The 18,271-nt window shown below is 42.4% G+C and overlaps 1 protein-coding gene across 1 annotated transcript in view; it reads right to left on the bottom strand.

The window, feature by feature from the left end:
- The window catches only part of Elmo1 (engulfment and cell motility 1), a 434,336-nt gene that overhangs the window by 136,499 nt on the left and 279,566 nt on the right, over positions 1–18,271 (bottom strand).

Genomic DNA, 18,271 nt, shown 5'->3' with positions numbered 1-18,271 from the left:
GCAGAAATCCATGGCTGATCAAAATGAGGTGAATAAAATGTCAGTGGAGTACTCATGAACTCATACACCTGCATCACTTTCCCACCAAGGCGCAGGTATACTGAGGAGGAGGGAGCAGAAAGATTGTAAAACCCAAAGATCAGAACGGACCAGCATCAAACAATATCTTCTAGACATGACAGGACCCCACTCTATTCATGAACTAACAGCAGCTGTGCCTGCCTGCAGAAGACCTTCAAAAGAGCAAGCCAGTCAACATTCTAGCATGGATGGGGAGGGGCTGGGGGAGGGGTCATGAGCCCAAATCCCTAACTGAGGAACTATACACAGTTGACGGCATCTGGAGTCAGGGAGTCAGCTGTCTTTAAGGATGTGGCACCTGGTAGGTCAACCATTTTCCAATGGATGGCTCCACACTATGAGTACGTGTGCAGTACAAACTGAATTCTATAGATTATTAAAAAGTAACAAGAGGAAATGAAATTGGGAGGGATTAGAGATGTCGGGAGTAGATTTGGGAGGAGTTAGAGGGAGAAGTGAGGGTTGAATATGATCAAAATACTTCTATGAAATTCTTAAAGAATTAAAATATATTAAAATAATCAGGAATATTATGAAGATCTCATTATTCTTCTATTTTTGAAGCACATAATTGTACTGAGCACACAGTGACAATCACAGGCTGGCAAGCACATTGTGATCAATTTTATTAAACTTGCTGGGAAAAGTGAAGAATTCTTGTTCAAACTCTCAATACTTAATTTCAGGGACGAGATTCAATATATTCATATTCTCATAAGCTCCTACTACATAACTTTGTTCTTTTCAAAAGATTAAGTGAGTTTATTGTATTTTATCTTTACCTTCATCTTTCCGGGATTCCAAATGGTACAAATGACAGGAAGGGCCATGGAAAGCAGCTTTCTCTTTTAGGAACGAGCAGAATATTCACAAGGCGCAGACCCCACACTAACCCCAAAGGAACAACTGCAGTGCAAATCCCATAAAATCTGGTTTGTCAACAACTCACAAAGTTCAAGGGACGGAAAACCATAGTAGGCATCAGATCCAGGGCCTCATGTACACTAAGCAAGCTCTCTACCTCTGAGCTGCAGCTCTATCTCGCCTCAAGACTTCTAATTTTAACAATGATTGACAGTATTTTGGACCTCATGCAGAAGTCAGTCTCACGGCTAACGCCAGTGGGGTTGCCAAAGATGGGGACACAGTAAGTAGTATTTGGTGCTCACATTTGGAAAAAAAAAAGTTGATGGGGACTTTGTGCATAAAAAAAAAAAATGGTTTGTTATTCCTCAGGACAGGGATCTCTTCCTCAGCAACTGCTTGTTATCAAAGTGTGAGAGAATTATGCAAAAACTATTTTCTTGGGGGCAGGTAGGAGGTTCACAGCTTTCATATTCTTAAAAGAGTTCCAGGAACTAAAAATAGGTTATGGATTACACTTTTAGAATTTTTGAAACATTTTTACTTCTTCCACAGAAGGTTGGTTTTGTTTGTTTGTTTGTTTTCTCTCATTCTTGCCAACAGGTGACAGCACTTCCCTTATGGAAAGTGACCACCCTACTGGGGGAGAGACGGGGCAAGAGTGGATGGAGAATCACTCCAAGATGACTGTTCCTGAACAGGTATCCACGAGAAAGCAGACTTCCTCAAAATCGTGCCTGCACTGGAGTGGGCGGCAGAAGGGGATTCTTGGGAAGAGTTCACTCACGCAGAGAAACATACTTCTGATCAGGTGGAAGACTCAATGATTCTGACCACCGGGAGCCTCTTGGGACCAGAGACCAGCCTACATGTCTACAGAGGATGTCAGCTAAGGGAGAGGTCACTGTTCTGGTAGATGACCAGGTCCTCAGTATACTGTCACCCACAGTCAAGAATTCCTCCCTGACCCCCCAGCATCAGCCTGCTTCTCTAAGGGAAAGAGGAGATCTGTCTCATTTGGCCCCTCCCAAGTCTCAGACAGGCAGAGCCTGCCTAGTTCCTTTGTTTCTTTATCAGTTTTTCACAGATTCCCACTCAGGACACAACAATTTCCATTTTAGATCCATGTGAAGAGCCAAAACTCTCCATGCAAAAGGACACTCTTTTTAAGGGTCCAATCAATACATTCCCATATACCACTCCTTCACATAATTTTCTTTATAAATTCAATGATCATGCTTTATTCCCTCCATCTCGTCCCCATAAAAGGTTCCAAGGATACTACACCACTTTCCTCACATAAGACAGGAAATCACATTCTTATAAAAAGCAACAGCGATGAAGCTTCAAACATCAGAGAGGAGAGAACGGATCTTAGGCAGAGATGGAAAGTCAAGTTCAACCCCCGCTCTCCGCATCCAAGCTGAAGGCAACACCTTCCCTCTCATGCTTGCCAAGATCATAGCTCCTGTGGAATTCTGCATTGTGCCTGGGCTTCCTCTTGACACTTACATTTTTAAGTTTACAGACAGGAGGTCTGCAAGGGCAGTGACCTTTCCTCTCCCTGTGCTGATCTTCTCTGCTTATTTACAGTATTGTTCGCTTGCCTGTCTGTGACTGCTGAACATTAAAGATTTCAGCACTAGTATCAGAAAATTACACCCCAGGGAGCAGAGCATTAGCTCAGAGCACTCCATCTCTGGTACAGAGCCAATGCCTAAACATAACTTTGCAAACCCCCAGGGTCTCAGAGGGTTGGAGAGATGAGCCTTTTCACACATGCTTTCTGGCTGCTAAAATCTTTCTGACTGCATCTCAACTCATCTCTGAGATTGATTTGGAAAAGCACATTTCAATTTGGACACTGGTTTCCTGAAAGGGGGCAAGGACATGACCTAGACCAGTTGCACATTTCTGAAACTGAGAACAGCTATGCACAGAGAAGAGACGCTTCCTTCGGTGGCCAGGGGACTGTGGAGGGACAGACCATTCTAATAACATTTCTCTTCTCAATGCAAACGCCAGCTACACAACCTGGCAGCTTCGAGCACCATGCCTGCACTGTTCTCTCCCTCTCTGCATCGCACAGGGTTAATTCTTACTAATTTAGTTTTAAACACATTTTCTTTGAAATGAATCAATACCCAGGGAGACAGGACACAACTCTACTCCTCATACTAATCCCAGCTAGATTGCCAACATCCAAATATAATTTACAATCAACTACAAATCCAACCAGAAGCAAACAAAGCACACAGCCTTTTGAAACAGTCTCCCACATCACGGGAACCCTTGCATGGGTGTTCTTCCATGTGCTCCTTCCAAGTCGGCTTTCTTGGCAGACAATAGAACAAAGCTACATTCTATCTCAGCCTGCTAATAACCAGTGCACAGATGTGTAAGACGGAGGTTTACTCACCAAGCTTCTGTAAGTCCATCTTCCCCAACGGCATACACTGCTTCTAAGCCGCTGCCACAGATATGACTTAGAGTCGTGCCCCAGAAGGACAGTGTGCTGGAAGACCAGATGGCTCCCCAGTAAGCTTGTTCAAGAAACAGGTTTCCAGTTGAGCCATGTGAACAGAGACCCGCTGCACACCTTCGAATGGAATACGCTCCAAGTCCAGAAGAATAAGCATGTAGCTTTGCTTATGTTTATGGAGCTGAAGCCCAGGGGTGCTCCGATTGGCAGGAGTTGTGGAGAGATCAGCCAATCAAAGGGAGCTTCCATTTCAGGGAAACTCCTGCTCATTTATTTAGCATCTTCAGAGATCATTGGCTTTTCTGGGAAGAGCTTTGCTCTGATCTGATACTATAACAAGGAAAAAGATCACTTGTAATTTAATTTCTTACAATCTTTGTCAAGACACAGATAGCTCCCTCAGTTCTCCTCAGTGCCTTTGCTTTCTTCCTACAAAGGACTTAAAAAAAGAGAGGGAAAGAAGAGGAACAGGAAGGAGCAGGAGATAGTTCAAATTCATCAGCCTCCACCTTGGTGGGAAGGAGGGTGGGGGGAGTGCCAGGGCTCAATAATTACTGATTCTGTTGCCATGGAAACAGACTGGCTGCAGCGAGTTGGATTCGTGTAGAACATCTGCTGCCAGACCCATAATCAACCGCAATCTCATCTCTTCCCCCCTCTACTTTTATTTGATTGTGATGCATTCTTCCACCTTCTCTTCACATACAGTTTCTAGACAGAAATGCTCCGTAACTGCCTTGCTTTGTAAAATACAGCATGTGCACCAGGGAGGCTTGCACATCCAGAAATGCACACAGAAAGAGAAGCGTTCATCCCAGCAGGGGTCCCACGAGAGGATCCGCACTCTGATTTCTACTCAAGACGCAAATAAGCCTAAACAGCCTCTACCCCAATTGAAATCCATAGGAACTTCTAACAAATGGGTGAGACACCTTTAAGGACTAATCATTACCTAATATTCCTGGAAGACCTCACATAAAAGTTTGCAATGGTGTCTCTCACAATGCGTTACCTTGATTCCTAGCAAGCCTTTAAATATTGAGATGTCTGAATCAGGAGGATTTTGTACACGCAGAGTCTTAGGCAAAGCTCTTTCCTGCATTATCACTTCACCAATGCACCCCAGACAGGAGCGACCTCCCTCAGTTTTCTCAGCACATTTTCATTCCTCCCATTTATTCCCCTCCTGTTCGCTTTAAATTCTCCTGGTTGCATGCATGGCATGATCAGAATTAATGTCAGATTCTGCATGTGCTGCTGTCTTTTTCCTTACCAGCAGGGGCCGCCACTGAGCAATGAATGGCTGCATGAATGGCCCTGTCAGGTTCCTTAAGGAGGAGAATCCAAGACATCAACCTCTCACATACATGTCTATATATACAGAAAATGACAAACATGAAAAAAATGAAAGTTATGCTCTGATGTATATGTCTACATATATAGAAAATGACAAGCATGAAAAAAAGCTAAGATCATAACAGATCTGCTGTCAATATCAGCACCACCATACCCTTAAGAAAAATTGTTCCATAGAGTTCTTTGCAAATATGAGACCTTTGTGGTTAATGAAAGAAAGCATGCTTCTGATGGGGCTGAGACTGAGACAACCCACTGCATGTCTCCGGCTCTGGGAGCCAAAGTGACTTACTTGCTTAGCACACATCCTCTGTTCCCCAAGGACAGTAGCTCTGTGCTCTCTTTACTCCTACAGTTAGAGTGACAACCGGCCAGAATCCCGCACCATCCATCCCCTGGTGTTCGGCTCTGCCCTACTGATCACAGGACTGGATTCGCTCCTTGAAGACTACACACCCGATATTCCATTGTCTCTTTATGTCTCTGTACACTTAGGAAGGAATTCTCACCAAGTTCTGCTTGCCAGACACCCAGCTCCAGTACTGGCAATGTCCTCCACTGTTTTCTGATTTCGGGTGCTGTGGACAGCGCAGCTTTTCTGGTAATCAGTCTTGCTGATTTCTCTACTCTAAGAATACTGGTCTACTCTTACCCTCTTACCTTGTTGAAAACATCTAAAGACTCACTTTTTATGCAGAAATATTTTATTCCATCCAGATCCTCCATCCAACAAAATCCAGTGTTTTCTGGCAGCTGCTGACAGTGTCAGGAAGCTAGCTAGTGACACACTATGGGACAGGGTTTCCGCCCTACAGTTCTTGGTCCTGAATACAACAGACTAACACACAGTAAAGTGTGCCTGTGGTGTACAGCAGAGAGCTGAGCTTTGTGTGCAATGAGCACAGACAGCAGGTTTGACTTAGTGAGATCAGGAAGCATGTCTTGGAAGCGGCACTATCTGAGCCAAATCCAAAGAATCAAAGTCAATTAAGTGGTAGTGAGAGGAACTATATCTCCGATATAAGGAACACACCTACGCAGGGCTTATGCAAGGAGTGTGGCATTTTGTCTGAGGCAAGACAAGTAAATAGAGTCCTAGACACCAGACAAAAGCTCAGGTTTTATTCTGTAAGCAATGATAATCAGTTGTGGTACTCTATTAAATGACTTCTTGCTCACCAACATACCAGCTGGATAGATTCTTTGGTTGAGTTCAATGATATATTAACAGAATATCAATATGACTGAAATTGTCTATTTCATAGTATTCTTAATTCTTTGCTTGGCCTGATGAACATGACTAAGCTTAATAAACACTCCAGTAAATGTCTTAAGCATTTCACCTGGATTAACCAATTTAGTCCTTACTACAACCCTGAAAAATATTATCACCCCTATTATGTAGGTGAGTGAACTGAAGTCTAAGAAGGTTAAATAATTTGACCAGAGCTGTGATTGGAACTAAAGGATTTCTCGTTTCAGTTTTTGTAAGTGTGTTCCATGCCAAACATTTGTATTGGAACCCTAATTACAATGCAGATTCCTGGGTTTCATTGCTTCTTTTAAACCAGAACCTCATTGAACAGGTTCCCAAAAACTCCAGATGATTTTTAGAAACAATTAAGTTTGATGATCACTGCAGACACACTTATGCAGAGGAAAAGATGAGCAGTCTTCAGTGTATGTCATATAGAAGGGCATTATTTTGAGAATGGGTGTGTGTGTTTCACTTTTTGAAGCCATCTCCAAAGACCTATTCTTACAAGAACAGGTCAACATTATCAGGAGACTGCAAATTCCTATTGCTTCATGTGAGTCAAAGTTAGCTGAGGCGAGTATCTAGCATACTATGGTACTCAGTAGCTACCATAGTTAACAGGCTTATGAAGAGGCATGGAGGTTTCTAAAGGCCTTGTTCACCAAGTAGAGAAGTTTTTAGAGCAGCCAGTTAAGTCTGGTAGATCCTGAAGTATCAGACAGTAAGTGAAATGCTATAATCACTTCAAGCAACATTATTCCCCCCAGAAACAAATTTTTGAGTCAAAATGCAAAGGTAGTCAGCTAATATTTTTAAAGCTTCAGTCCTATATATTCCCTCTTGTTTATTTATTTAAAGGATGGCAAAGTAAGTTCTTTGACAAACCTACCCCTCATAGATCTAACTTAGAAAAATAACCAGTTTCTCTGATATTTCCAGAGAAACTTTCCCTAAGAAATAGTCACCCGTGGAGTCCTGTCCAGTAGTCCTGTTGCTTAGATCATAGGATGGATGCTCTATTTAACTACCTGGGTCTTAACAGTTCTCTCTAAGCTGTGGGATGAGAAGAGCATACGTAACTTTTAGAGTTGCTGTTGCCGTCATAATCAGAGGCAGCAGGTATATCCCTGAGTTCCAAGACATCTCTTCCCACTTAGCCACACATTGAGCCCAAGGTCTTTGTTATGTTCTGGGTAAACACTGCCAGTTCCCTGGTCCTGCATGTTTCCAGGCAAATTCTATATTTGATTTACTTCCAAAACCATGATTGTTTAATGTATCGAATCCTATGTAATTAAGAGACCTTTGTAATGCTTTTAAACTTTATAGACCAAAAATGTCCTGCTAGGTGATAAACTGTGTACTTTTCCCCCTCAAAAATATAGCAACTGCAACAGGATGATTTCTAAACTGACTATCCAAATTTAAAAAAAAAAAGATACTTGTTACATTAAGCATTAAAAGAGGGGAAAAGATGATTCTATTTACTTCAGAATTCCAAAGAAGTACCAGTAATAATAACCAATCTATCTGTTTCAAACTCTTGGTCCTAAACATGCTGCTTCTACGTCTTCAACACCTCCTTCATCCAGATGCATGTGAATCATGACAATGAACATGGGGGTGACGACCTCACAATGCAAAATATAGCTCTGCTACATGGCTTTTTCTTTGGGTGGCTGGTTCTCTCTGTAAGGTCTTGGGGGTCATGTTGAGTTTCGGTGAAATTTCAAACAAACAGTGTGTAATTCAACAAGTTTACCTTCAACCATATCTTCATCTTCTTAAGACACCTCTCTTGTATACACACCACATACCACACATGCATACGCATCACATGCACACACATACTACACACATACACATACACACCACATACACATACATACACACCATATCATATACACACCACATCTCTCTCTCTCTCTCTCTCTCTCTCTCTCTCTCTCTCTCTCTCTCTCACACACACACACACACACACACACACACACACACACACACACACTTCTAAAACAGAACCAAGCTGACTATAGCCTAAACTAGATCATGTTAATAAGGCTATGTGGTCAGAAATGGAGACCTCTCCCAAACGAGTGAAGGCATAGTTACTACTGGCTTGGTTTACCTGGTTCTCTCATTCCAGAGACATGGGAGATAGAGTTGTACAGTCATTTAGGCTGAGTAGTATAAAAAGCTGATTATTTTACATAATATATTTGAAATATAAAATGTAGCTAGAGTTTTCCTGCCTTGCCCACAGTCAGGACAAATCTTTGTCACCTGCCAGTCCCACAGCCGCTCAGACCCAAGCAAGTAAATACAGAGGCTTATATTGCTTATAAACTGTATGGCCGTGGCAGGCTTCTTGCTAACTGTTCTCATAGCTTAAATTAATCCATTTCCATAAATCTATACTCTGCCACGTGGCTCGTGGCTTACCGGCATCTTTTCATGCTGTTTGTCAGGGTGGCGGCTGGCAGTGACTCCTTCTGCCTTCCTGTTCTTTTATTTCTCCTCTCTGTTAGTCCCGACTATACTTTGTGCCTAGCCACAGCCAATCAGGTTTTATTTATTGACCAATCAGAGCAACACATTTGCCATATAGACCATCCACCAGCACAGCCAAGTGCAGACCATCTCAGACACCTGCACTCAGGCCCGTGGTCCTAAGCATCCTCTATGTGGACCTGCTGGGTAAAGCCACGAGGAACCCGAGAACGGGCTCCCACAGGACATACAGAACATCCCACAGCAATAAAACATACACAAAATCTTACTTAAACAGATAAGAGTAACTTTTTGTCCTCAGAAGAACAAGATCAATAACTGCTCATAGGATTATTCCACACATGGATAGCTATTTGACTTCTCTCTGACATGGAAAGACAATCATGAACAGAACCTAATACAAAACCTGATACTCTGCCATTGTATCATTAGGTCCCAGGCCAGTAAGCTCTTTGTGATGGGGCTAGACATCTGTAGGGGCACAGAACTATCAACAAATGAATGTGCACATTTTCCACAAGCTAATATCATAAAGTCTTCATTTCCAAATGGAGACAGTGAGGTTCAATACATGTAAGTACCTTGTTTCCAACCTTGTATCTAGTAGTAGGGGATTTTTCAGAACAAAGACTCAGAAATCTGTCTGAGGAGATAGCAGGCCATGGCCTCAGAACTCACAAAGCAAGCTGCCAGAGCAGGATCAGTCTCCCAGTATCTAAGGCCGAGTTATGCAAAATGAGGCAGTAACCTGGAGATATTTCTTCAGGCTTTGCTATAATGTTATTTCCCACAAAAATGCCTAAAGTATAGGCAAATTCTACAAATGCTGTGAAATAAAACTAGATCCACAAAATACAAACCGATTTTACAACCCACATATTCCTTCATTCCTCTTCCAAAATGACAGATGATTTACACTCACAGGGTTACAGTGCAGGTATGGGACTTTGGGGGCCAGGCAGATTTGATAAAACGGAATGGGCTAACCTGAGGACCATGGGAGACAGAGGGAAGGCCTGTCTGGTGTGACACATTTCTAACAATCCTGAGTGTCTTGGAAAGGAAAGCTGGGAAAATTCAGAGCTCAGCATCTTGCCAATTCAAGTTTTCCAAATATGCTAAGGAAACGTGTCCCAGAATTGAATGCCGAAGAGAATCGTGCCAAAAGGAAAAATGAAAATGCCCAAATTCTCAGTTCAGTGTTGCCAAGCGTGTCCCCAGCAATATGGTGGCAAAAAGCTACTGGGTCAACAGTAGGAAACTCTCTCAATGGTGCAAAATGGAAACAGCCTCTGTGTCATTGTGAAAGGGGGATTCTGGGGCTCTCACCACACTCATCAGTTTCTAGGCCGTCCTGGGAGTCCATCTTTCCTAACCCTGAAACACATCAATTTCACATGGAAGTATTTCCATCTTTTGAGGAAGATAACACTAGTTTTTTATATTCTCATTCTGAAGACTAATTTCATCCAAAACGTTAGGGATTAAATCTTGGCTACTCTGTTTCATCAAATGCTTAAGCACTAGAGGCTATTGCTTCCTTGGCTTTTCTGCTTCAGTCTGGCAGATACATTGGCACATCAACAGGCCAAATGCCTACACATCCTGATCTCCTGTTGCGGCCTCAGAGCAGTGAAAGTTAGGCATAATGAAAGGATGACCAGTGCTGAGCAAGAGAGGAAGAAGAAGATGGGGCAAGCAAGTAGACTTACTCCACCCAGCAGCAAAGACGAGTGCAATGTGCAGGAGAGAATTAGACAACTAGAATCAGAGAGGCCAAGTGTGAGATGTAGACAAGGATAGACAAAGCACATGAGTCTGCAACAGCTCCAACAGGGCTGCATAGAGCAGGGCATAGAAACACAATGGAGATGGGGGGACGACCTTCATAGAGCCAAGACGTCACCTAGGGAATTCTAAAGTGACTTATTAAAAAAGCCATTTTTACTTTGCCCTTTGGTAATGGAAGTGGCTTTATCAGAAGCTAGTACTGTCACAACTGCGTGTCTGACGTTGCACTGAGTAGCAGCAAGAACTCTCAGCACTCTAGAAATGTAATCCCAACAGTACGGTTTGCCATAGTTCAGCACTGCTGCCCTCACAAGATGAACTGATTGCTCTCAGCCCCAGTCCTTCTCTATCAACTGTTTCAAATGACCAAATGTCTTCAAACCATCGCCCCATCCACTCACAGCTAAGTGCCTGTGAGTCATGACCCCTGAACAAGCCCTCTGGACTTGGTACTCCCAACTTTCACAGGGAACAGGCTCTACAACCTCATCTGTACAGAAATTAAACCCAGGTAAAACATAATATTTTTTTTATCACTTTGCTACTCATTTGTATATGTAAGTTTCTAACCTCAGAAAGTCGTTATTAAGTTGATGATGAAAAAAAAATTGGTCCCAAGGGGGAAAAAATTGGCCCCAAGGTCCTCTACTCTATCAGGTCATCCCAGGGAGAATATCAAGTATGGTTTACAAATAGCTTGTCTGCAGTTCTACCAGCTCCCTGGCAGGCATGAGACTTACGGAGCAAATAGCTCAAATAATCGCCAGCATTGAATCATGGGTAAATGTTCTTGCTTGTGCTGTTGTGGAATCTACTTTATACTAGACATCTAGGCTATTCAGAAAATACACTGGAAAAATACATTTTAACAAAAATTTCAGTTTGAAATAAGGTATCTGTCCAGTGAACTAATACTTAGAAAGCACAAATAATGTGCTTTTCAACAAGAATTTCAGTTTGAAATAAGGTGTCTGTCCACTCAACTAATACTTAGAAAGCACCAGTAGTATGAGCTTCTTTCAAGGCTTCAGAGTTGGTAATTTTTTTTGTTTTGTTTTTCAAGACAGGGTTTCTCTGTGCAGTTTTGCGCCTTTCCTGGAACTCGTAGGCTGGCCTTGAACTCACAGAGATCAGCCTGCCTCTGCTTCCCAAATGCTGGGATTAAAGGCATGCGCCACCACTGTCCGGCCTGAGGTTCTATTTGTTAATTCTTCCTCACGCATTCCATTGTATTTCATCTTTCCCCTGCCTCTCTCATAGAGTTGGTTTCTGCCCACTGAGCTCTGAGTCATAGGCCAAAGCTCTCCTAAAGGTAGTCCTTTCTGTAACTTGGGGTGATTTCTGTGTAATGTCTATGCTATTGCTTCACATTTTACTGTGAAGGTATACCCACCCAGAGCTACCCTCAGATATCCTTTAGAATTAAATTTATAATCTAAACCCCAGGAACACCTCTAGGCACTTGATGGAGGATGCTTCAGGCATGATAGGGAAGGTTTTTGGGTGCTCTAGTTCTCCACAGCATCATGGACACTTAGGAGATGAGGATCTCTGAAAGCATCTTGGTGACTCACAACTTGCCTCCCTTGCTTCCCCCCAACCCCCCACAGCTGCACTCCAGTCTGAGCAGGAGGAGGGTGTTCTGGGAAGCACTCCTGCCCATCCCCCACCATGGAAACCCAGCAGTGCAGTTTCCTCCAAGCCTTGCGCATCTGCTCAGTGTTTCCTTCCAGATAGTGAATGTACTTTGAATCCAGTCTCAGACGACTTCTGATTTTAGTGTCAATCAACTTCAGGCTAAGATGCCAGGCACTGGCTGAGCTAGCATGGCTGGCCCTGACCAGGCTAGATTTCACATAAGATTCAACAGCTTTCGCCAAATTTTAACAAGGAGGGTCAAGATCAAGAAGGTCCCTGAGACTTGCTGAACCACTGATTAGACTACACCTGAAGCCTGGTAAGAGTTCTGCACCCACAGAAGCCAAGTTTTTCCCCTTACAGAACTAAGAGCATGCATATTTCATGCAATGTGTAACCTTGTGATAAACTTAAAAATAAATACAGTGTAGAAGAAACCATTGTTAAAACCACTTAATCTTTTGGGTTTTGACTTAGTTGATACATATTTGTGCATCCTGTTTCCTATATTCCTCTTATATAAAAAGTGCTTGAGACATGTAGATAGTCACAAAAACTCTGAATGATAAAAAAATTCTAACATAGAAATAAATGTATTCATAGATTACCTTTATATACTTGCTGCTGAGTAGGGTTATTTTGTTTTTCTCCAGAAGTCATAGTGAAATGAACAACCGCGTGCATACTTTTGCTTCATTACCACCTCCTCCCACCATACTCCAATTCTAGAGACCTGCTTTGTATTGGATGGCTTTGTAATGGAGACCATCAGTTGTTGGTGAATTACCTAACAAGAAAGTTAGTTGTCTTCACAGATTTTTTTTAAAAGTTTAGCAAAATGTCAAGGTTTCTGGGCAACACACAGCAAGGGGCTGTGTCCATGACGGTTAGCCAAGGACAGTAGTTCATTTGTCCTTTTTCGGGAGCTCTGGGTATTCCGGCAAGCCAGCCTCTTACCCAGCTGGTGACCCGGATCCTCAGTCCCACAGTGTGCTGTGGGGTGTGAGTATGTTTGTGAACTTCCCACTTTTCATGCTCCCTTCAGGGCACAGGCCAGTGCAGATAATCAAAAGGCTTTTGTCAGGTAGTAAATTCCCCAAATGAAAATCTAGAGGTGTTTTTTAAGGCAGAATAAAATCTTTGTCTTTTCTTCCAGAAATACCTTCTCCCCCCACCCCCTTCTGGTCTTCAAAGAAACCATCACTACAGAGTCAGACTTTCAGTCCTATTTTTGCCCTTCACCTGCTGGTTTGATCTGTTCAAGGGCTACAAAGTGTGTTTTAAATTGTGCATGTACCTTTGAAAGCATTATCAGTTTACTGGAAAACAGAAGCATTTATTAGGTCCTATCTTCATCAATTGCATCCAACTTAGTTGATACCTGCTGACCATTTACAATTGTTTCATTTGTCTTTTTGTTATATACCCTGGGGTAGAAAAGTAAGAATTGGTTCTCAAGAGTAGAGTCCAGAAGAAGAAGGCAGAAGGACAGGCGAGATAATTGTGTCCAACCTGAGCCTGTGTTTTCTTTACTTTCTGGAATTCTACAGCAGAGTTTCAAGGTGGTGTGAGGCGGGGCAGGCAGTGATGTGATCCTCCTCTGAACCAAAAACAAAGTTCAACCTATGGCTGTGTGTTCAGTGAAGAAAGACCAGGAACAAAATGGGAATGGCCTGGAAGACCAGTAGCTACCACGGAGATTGGGACAGAAGGATCAAAAGTTCAAGATCTCTAGGACTACAGAGTGATTTGAAGGCAAGTTTGGGTAATTAACTAAGACATTAGAATGAAAAATAAAGATGGACTATGGATGTAGCTTAAGCAGGGGGTCCCTTGCCTAGCATGTGCAAGGTCTTGGGTCCAATCCCAGTATACTACAACAAAAACAGTATGTACTTCAGAGGGAATTGTCATTCCTGCCTCAATGGAAGAACCTGCAGAACCTGAAAAGTAGCTGTTAAAGAAAGGATTGACAGGGTTTTGACAGCTAGGAGCCCATGGTCTAGGACAGAGATTTGGTAGTGTAGTCTCCCACATCAGCTGACTCTGTTGTGAAGTGTTTTATCATTTGAAAATTCTAGTGAATATAGTTGTGGCAAATTGCACCCCTTAAACAAAGAGATCTTTTACTTGCCATCTTTTTCTGGTACATGCACAAATAAATTTCTGTTTGTCCACAACACTTAGGAAACAACCATATCTCACTGGTGTCTGTTCAGCTTAGGCTTGGGAGCAAACATCCTTTTTGCTCAGTGACCACAATAAACAAGGCAGGCAGCCTTTCTGCCATACCTGAGGTCATCGGTATAGCCATTTCAAGCAGATTTTTCATTATGATAAATCACCTACATGGGAATGGTACACCTGGGAGATGCACAGCTTTTACCCTTTGCTGCTTTAAGGACACACTGCAGCCAGGAAATCTTCGGACAGAATTCCATGCTCTGTGATTCACAAAATGGAAATTTGGCATTCTATGCCAATGACACTTCCTTCTGTGGCAGTTCAGGCAGCAAAAATCCATATGCCATCCACTTCAGATCTAGTCATGCCACACCAATGGGTATGTCAACTAGAAATGAGGAACATGAGGACCAGAGCCCATCAAGGGAACCTACTGCCTTCAGCTCTGTCTAGACACAAATTGCATCCTATGGGGGTCTTCATGCCTTATGCCACTCTTGGGATAATGCAATTTCCCCCTAATTTAATAGAACTTTGGAAGCAAATGTAAAACATGGTGGCAATTTTTATGATGAGTTCAACATGTTCCTGTCTGTCATCTGTGAAGCCCAATCCTCACACTCACATTCTTGGGTCTGCTTGGGTAGCAGCAGTCCCCTAAAAGGGATAGGTAGCCAGAAGCTGTGTTTGTCCTCTGCACTGGAACATCTCTTGACAGCCATCATGGGAAAGGATAAATGCTATTATTGACATTATTTCCCCTCTATGGCCTGAAACCATGATAAACGGGAGACCAGAGGGTTCCCTGATTGTCAAGGTGTGTGGGTTAAGCATGACTAACAGTGCTATAATAAATGAGTGGAGTTGGAAAATGAAAGAGGAGTTCCAACTGTGCTGCTTGGAAAAGAGAAACTGAGTTTATTTTGCAGTAGTTCAATTTCTCTGAAGCTTTTCATCACTTTACATAAAGCTACACTGGGAGGGAAATGATTATTACTGCAACTTTAATTAAGCAACAAATGGCAAAATTATTTTCTGAGTCTCTCAAGGTATTGATATCTGAAGAAGGAATTTGATGTATAGATTTAGAAAGATTTACTGGTAGAGCTTATTGACATCTTAGGCATGAGGGGTTATTTTGTTTGTTGGCTTGCTTGGTTTTATTTTTTGATGAAGTGTCCAGGCTGACTTCAGACTTGCTGGCTTTGCACTCTGGATCTTCCTGCTGCTGCGTCTACATTGCTGGGACTGTGGCATGTGCTACCATGTCTAACTAAGACAATTCTTTAGTCAGCAGAACTGTAAAACATTTAGTACCTTTTTTGCCGAGCAACAGTAGCCATTCTATATTAAAATGATGCAAATCAATTCAACTTTCAGCCAGAAGGACCATTTTAAATGATTAGTCAGATATTTCTGGCCATTCATTCAGGATTTAACCCAAATTAATTAAGTAGATACTTACAAAGCATCTAGAGAATATTGAGATATGAAAGTTCTGCATCCAATAGTACATCGATGTAATTTGGGAAGTTAAGATTTATAATTAAATGGCTACTACAGAGTTAGAAGTTATTTTCCAACAAAAATTTTGAATTCTGCATTGTGGAGGCAGAGGTGCAAAGTTTCATATTGAATTGAAAGGGAGATGGTAACTATCACACTGAGATGGCACTTGTACAGACTCCTAAAGGATAAGTAGACTCTCACCAGGCAGATGGAAGAAGTTTCTGGCAGAGAGAATGGGGATGAGCTAACTCAGAGAGATAAAAGTGCTGCAGCCCATACAAGAAACGGTGGGCATTTGGGATATGCTGGCAGCCCAGGAAAGGAAAGTGGAGAGTGAAAACACAAGGTAGAGGCAGAACAAGTATGTTACCATGAAATTTTCTGAGCCAGGTAATAGACAGCAACAGGAAGATTAGAAGCAGGAATAATGTGGTCAGATCTGTGTTAGGAAACATTTGTAGAGTAAGGAGTTTTCAAAGACAGACACTAAGAAACAGTAAGTATAACAGTTGGTGTCTTAGTTATTGCCATACAGATGCCGTGTAACAAGCAATCTCAAAAGTTAAGAAGTGATTCTTGTACTCACAGGTCTGTAGGTCAGCTGAGATGACATTTTTGGTCATGCCTCTAATTCTGTGGGTTGACTACAGAAAACTGCACCCCATATGGCTTAGTCTGGGGCTTATTCTGAGACAGGAGCAGCCACCCATAGTACTCAGTTCTCACTATGATAGCAGAGGTAGAAAGGCCTGACATACAACAACCAAGACTCTACTTACTTCACATGTATGCACATCCCGTTGATGCAAGAAAGCCATCCGATCAAGTCAAAGGGGAATATGGCAAAGAACTGTAACTGTCCCCAAGCAGGAAGGACTGTGACTAACCATCGATTGACCACATATGGGGTGAGAAAAGGAAAATATGAATCAAGGCAACAATGAAAGGATAGAGGGTCATACAATAATTATATGACTCTGGCTTGTGATGGGTGTTGAACAGAGAGATCAGTCCTTAAGTCTTCAAAGAGAACACCCCTGACCTTTGTGTCCTAAGGGAGCAGAAATGATCTTGTTCTATCATTTCCATATTCTGGTGCCCAATCTGGTATTGACATAAAGATTTATGGAAAGAACGGCTTGTGTTAAAAATAGGCTCTATTAGCCAAGATGTGGCCATGCTGTTTGTATAGTGGTTGTGAGATAATTTTGAATGTCTTTTAAAGCCCAGGCATGGTGCAAGAATCTTAAGAATATAGATAATTCAAAGTTCTGCTCTCAGGAAACGAGAAATCAATAGTTCACTGCTATATGTTATAAAAAATAGGAATTCACAGGGACAGAGTAGGGTAATAGATACTCCACTGCCATATGTTGTAGAAAGTAGGAATTCATAGGGTAGAGCAGGGTTGTGCCCCCCCCAGGGACACCTGAGGGAGTTGTTGTTAGTAACAGTCATGGGCTTCAGAACTTCCCTGAAGAAGATGTTAGCCCAACTGGGGAAATGAAATGGAGCCTGCTACCTCCTTAGTTATCTCCTTCCACCCAGATTCACTGAGGACCGCTTCCTTGTAACTTTACAGTCAGCACAACACTTACAGGCAACAAAAGAGCAAGAAGGAAGAGGACAAGGAAACAAACAACCATTAGGAGCCGGTAGCTCTCAAATTCATGTTTTTATGTTCATTTTTCTCCCTTCAACACCTGCTACAAAAGAGCTACAGGAACTACCAATAAATTTTGTTCCCTTTGCCCTGTTCATGCTTCTCAGCCTCTGTTCCTGTTTCTGGTCTCTTGACTCAGAGGCCTAGCTCTCTATGACTGGTAACAGGAGACAGGCTGTATGTGGACTAAATCAGGCTGATCAAAAAATTATTTATTTTATATGTATGTGTATTTTCCCTGAATGTATGCCTGGGCACCATGTATATACCTGGTGCCCATGAAGGCCAGAAGAGAACATTTGCTCCCCTAGAACTGGACTGGAGTCATAAGAGTGTTGTGAGCTAACATATGGGTTCTAGGAATTGAATCTAGATCCTCTGGAAAAGCAGCCAGTGTGCACTACTACTGACCCACCTCTCCAGCCCTAGATTTGGCATTTTTGTTGATGGCATCTAGAGATCTCACTTTCAGGGTTTTCTCACTTCTCACAGCTCTTGTTTTACATAGTTTACAAATGACTTCTGGTCACTATCTTTCATTCTGACTCTGTGGTGATTTAAACAACAAATGGTCCCCATAGGTTCCGGTATTTGAACACCTAGCATCCTCAGTTTGTGATGCTGTTTGGAGAGGGTGTGGAACCTTTGAAATTACAGCCTTGCTGGGGGAAGGGCATCACTGGGGGTGGGCTTTGAGGGCTTAGAGCTTCATCTCACTTCTAGTTTGTGACGGGTACTCTTGGTTGCCAATTTGATTACATCTGGAATCAACTAAAACCCAAACAGCTAGTCACACTTATGAGGGTTTGTTTGCTTGCTTGCTTGCTTTTTTAATTGGATCACTTGAGATGGAAAGACCCACCCTAAAGCTTGACTACACCTTCTGATAGCGGTCCATGTGAAAGGACATGAAGGAAGATTTTGCTTTCTGTCTGCT

This window comes from Peromyscus leucopus, chromosome 5, assembly GCF_004664715.2.
Source record: "Peromyscus leucopus breed LL Stock chromosome 5, UCI_PerLeu_2.1, whole genome shotgun sequence".
NCBI lineage: Eukaryota > Metazoa > Chordata > Mammalia > Rodentia > Cricetidae > Peromyscus > Peromyscus leucopus.
This window is presented reverse-complemented; position numbering and strand designations above follow the sequence as displayed.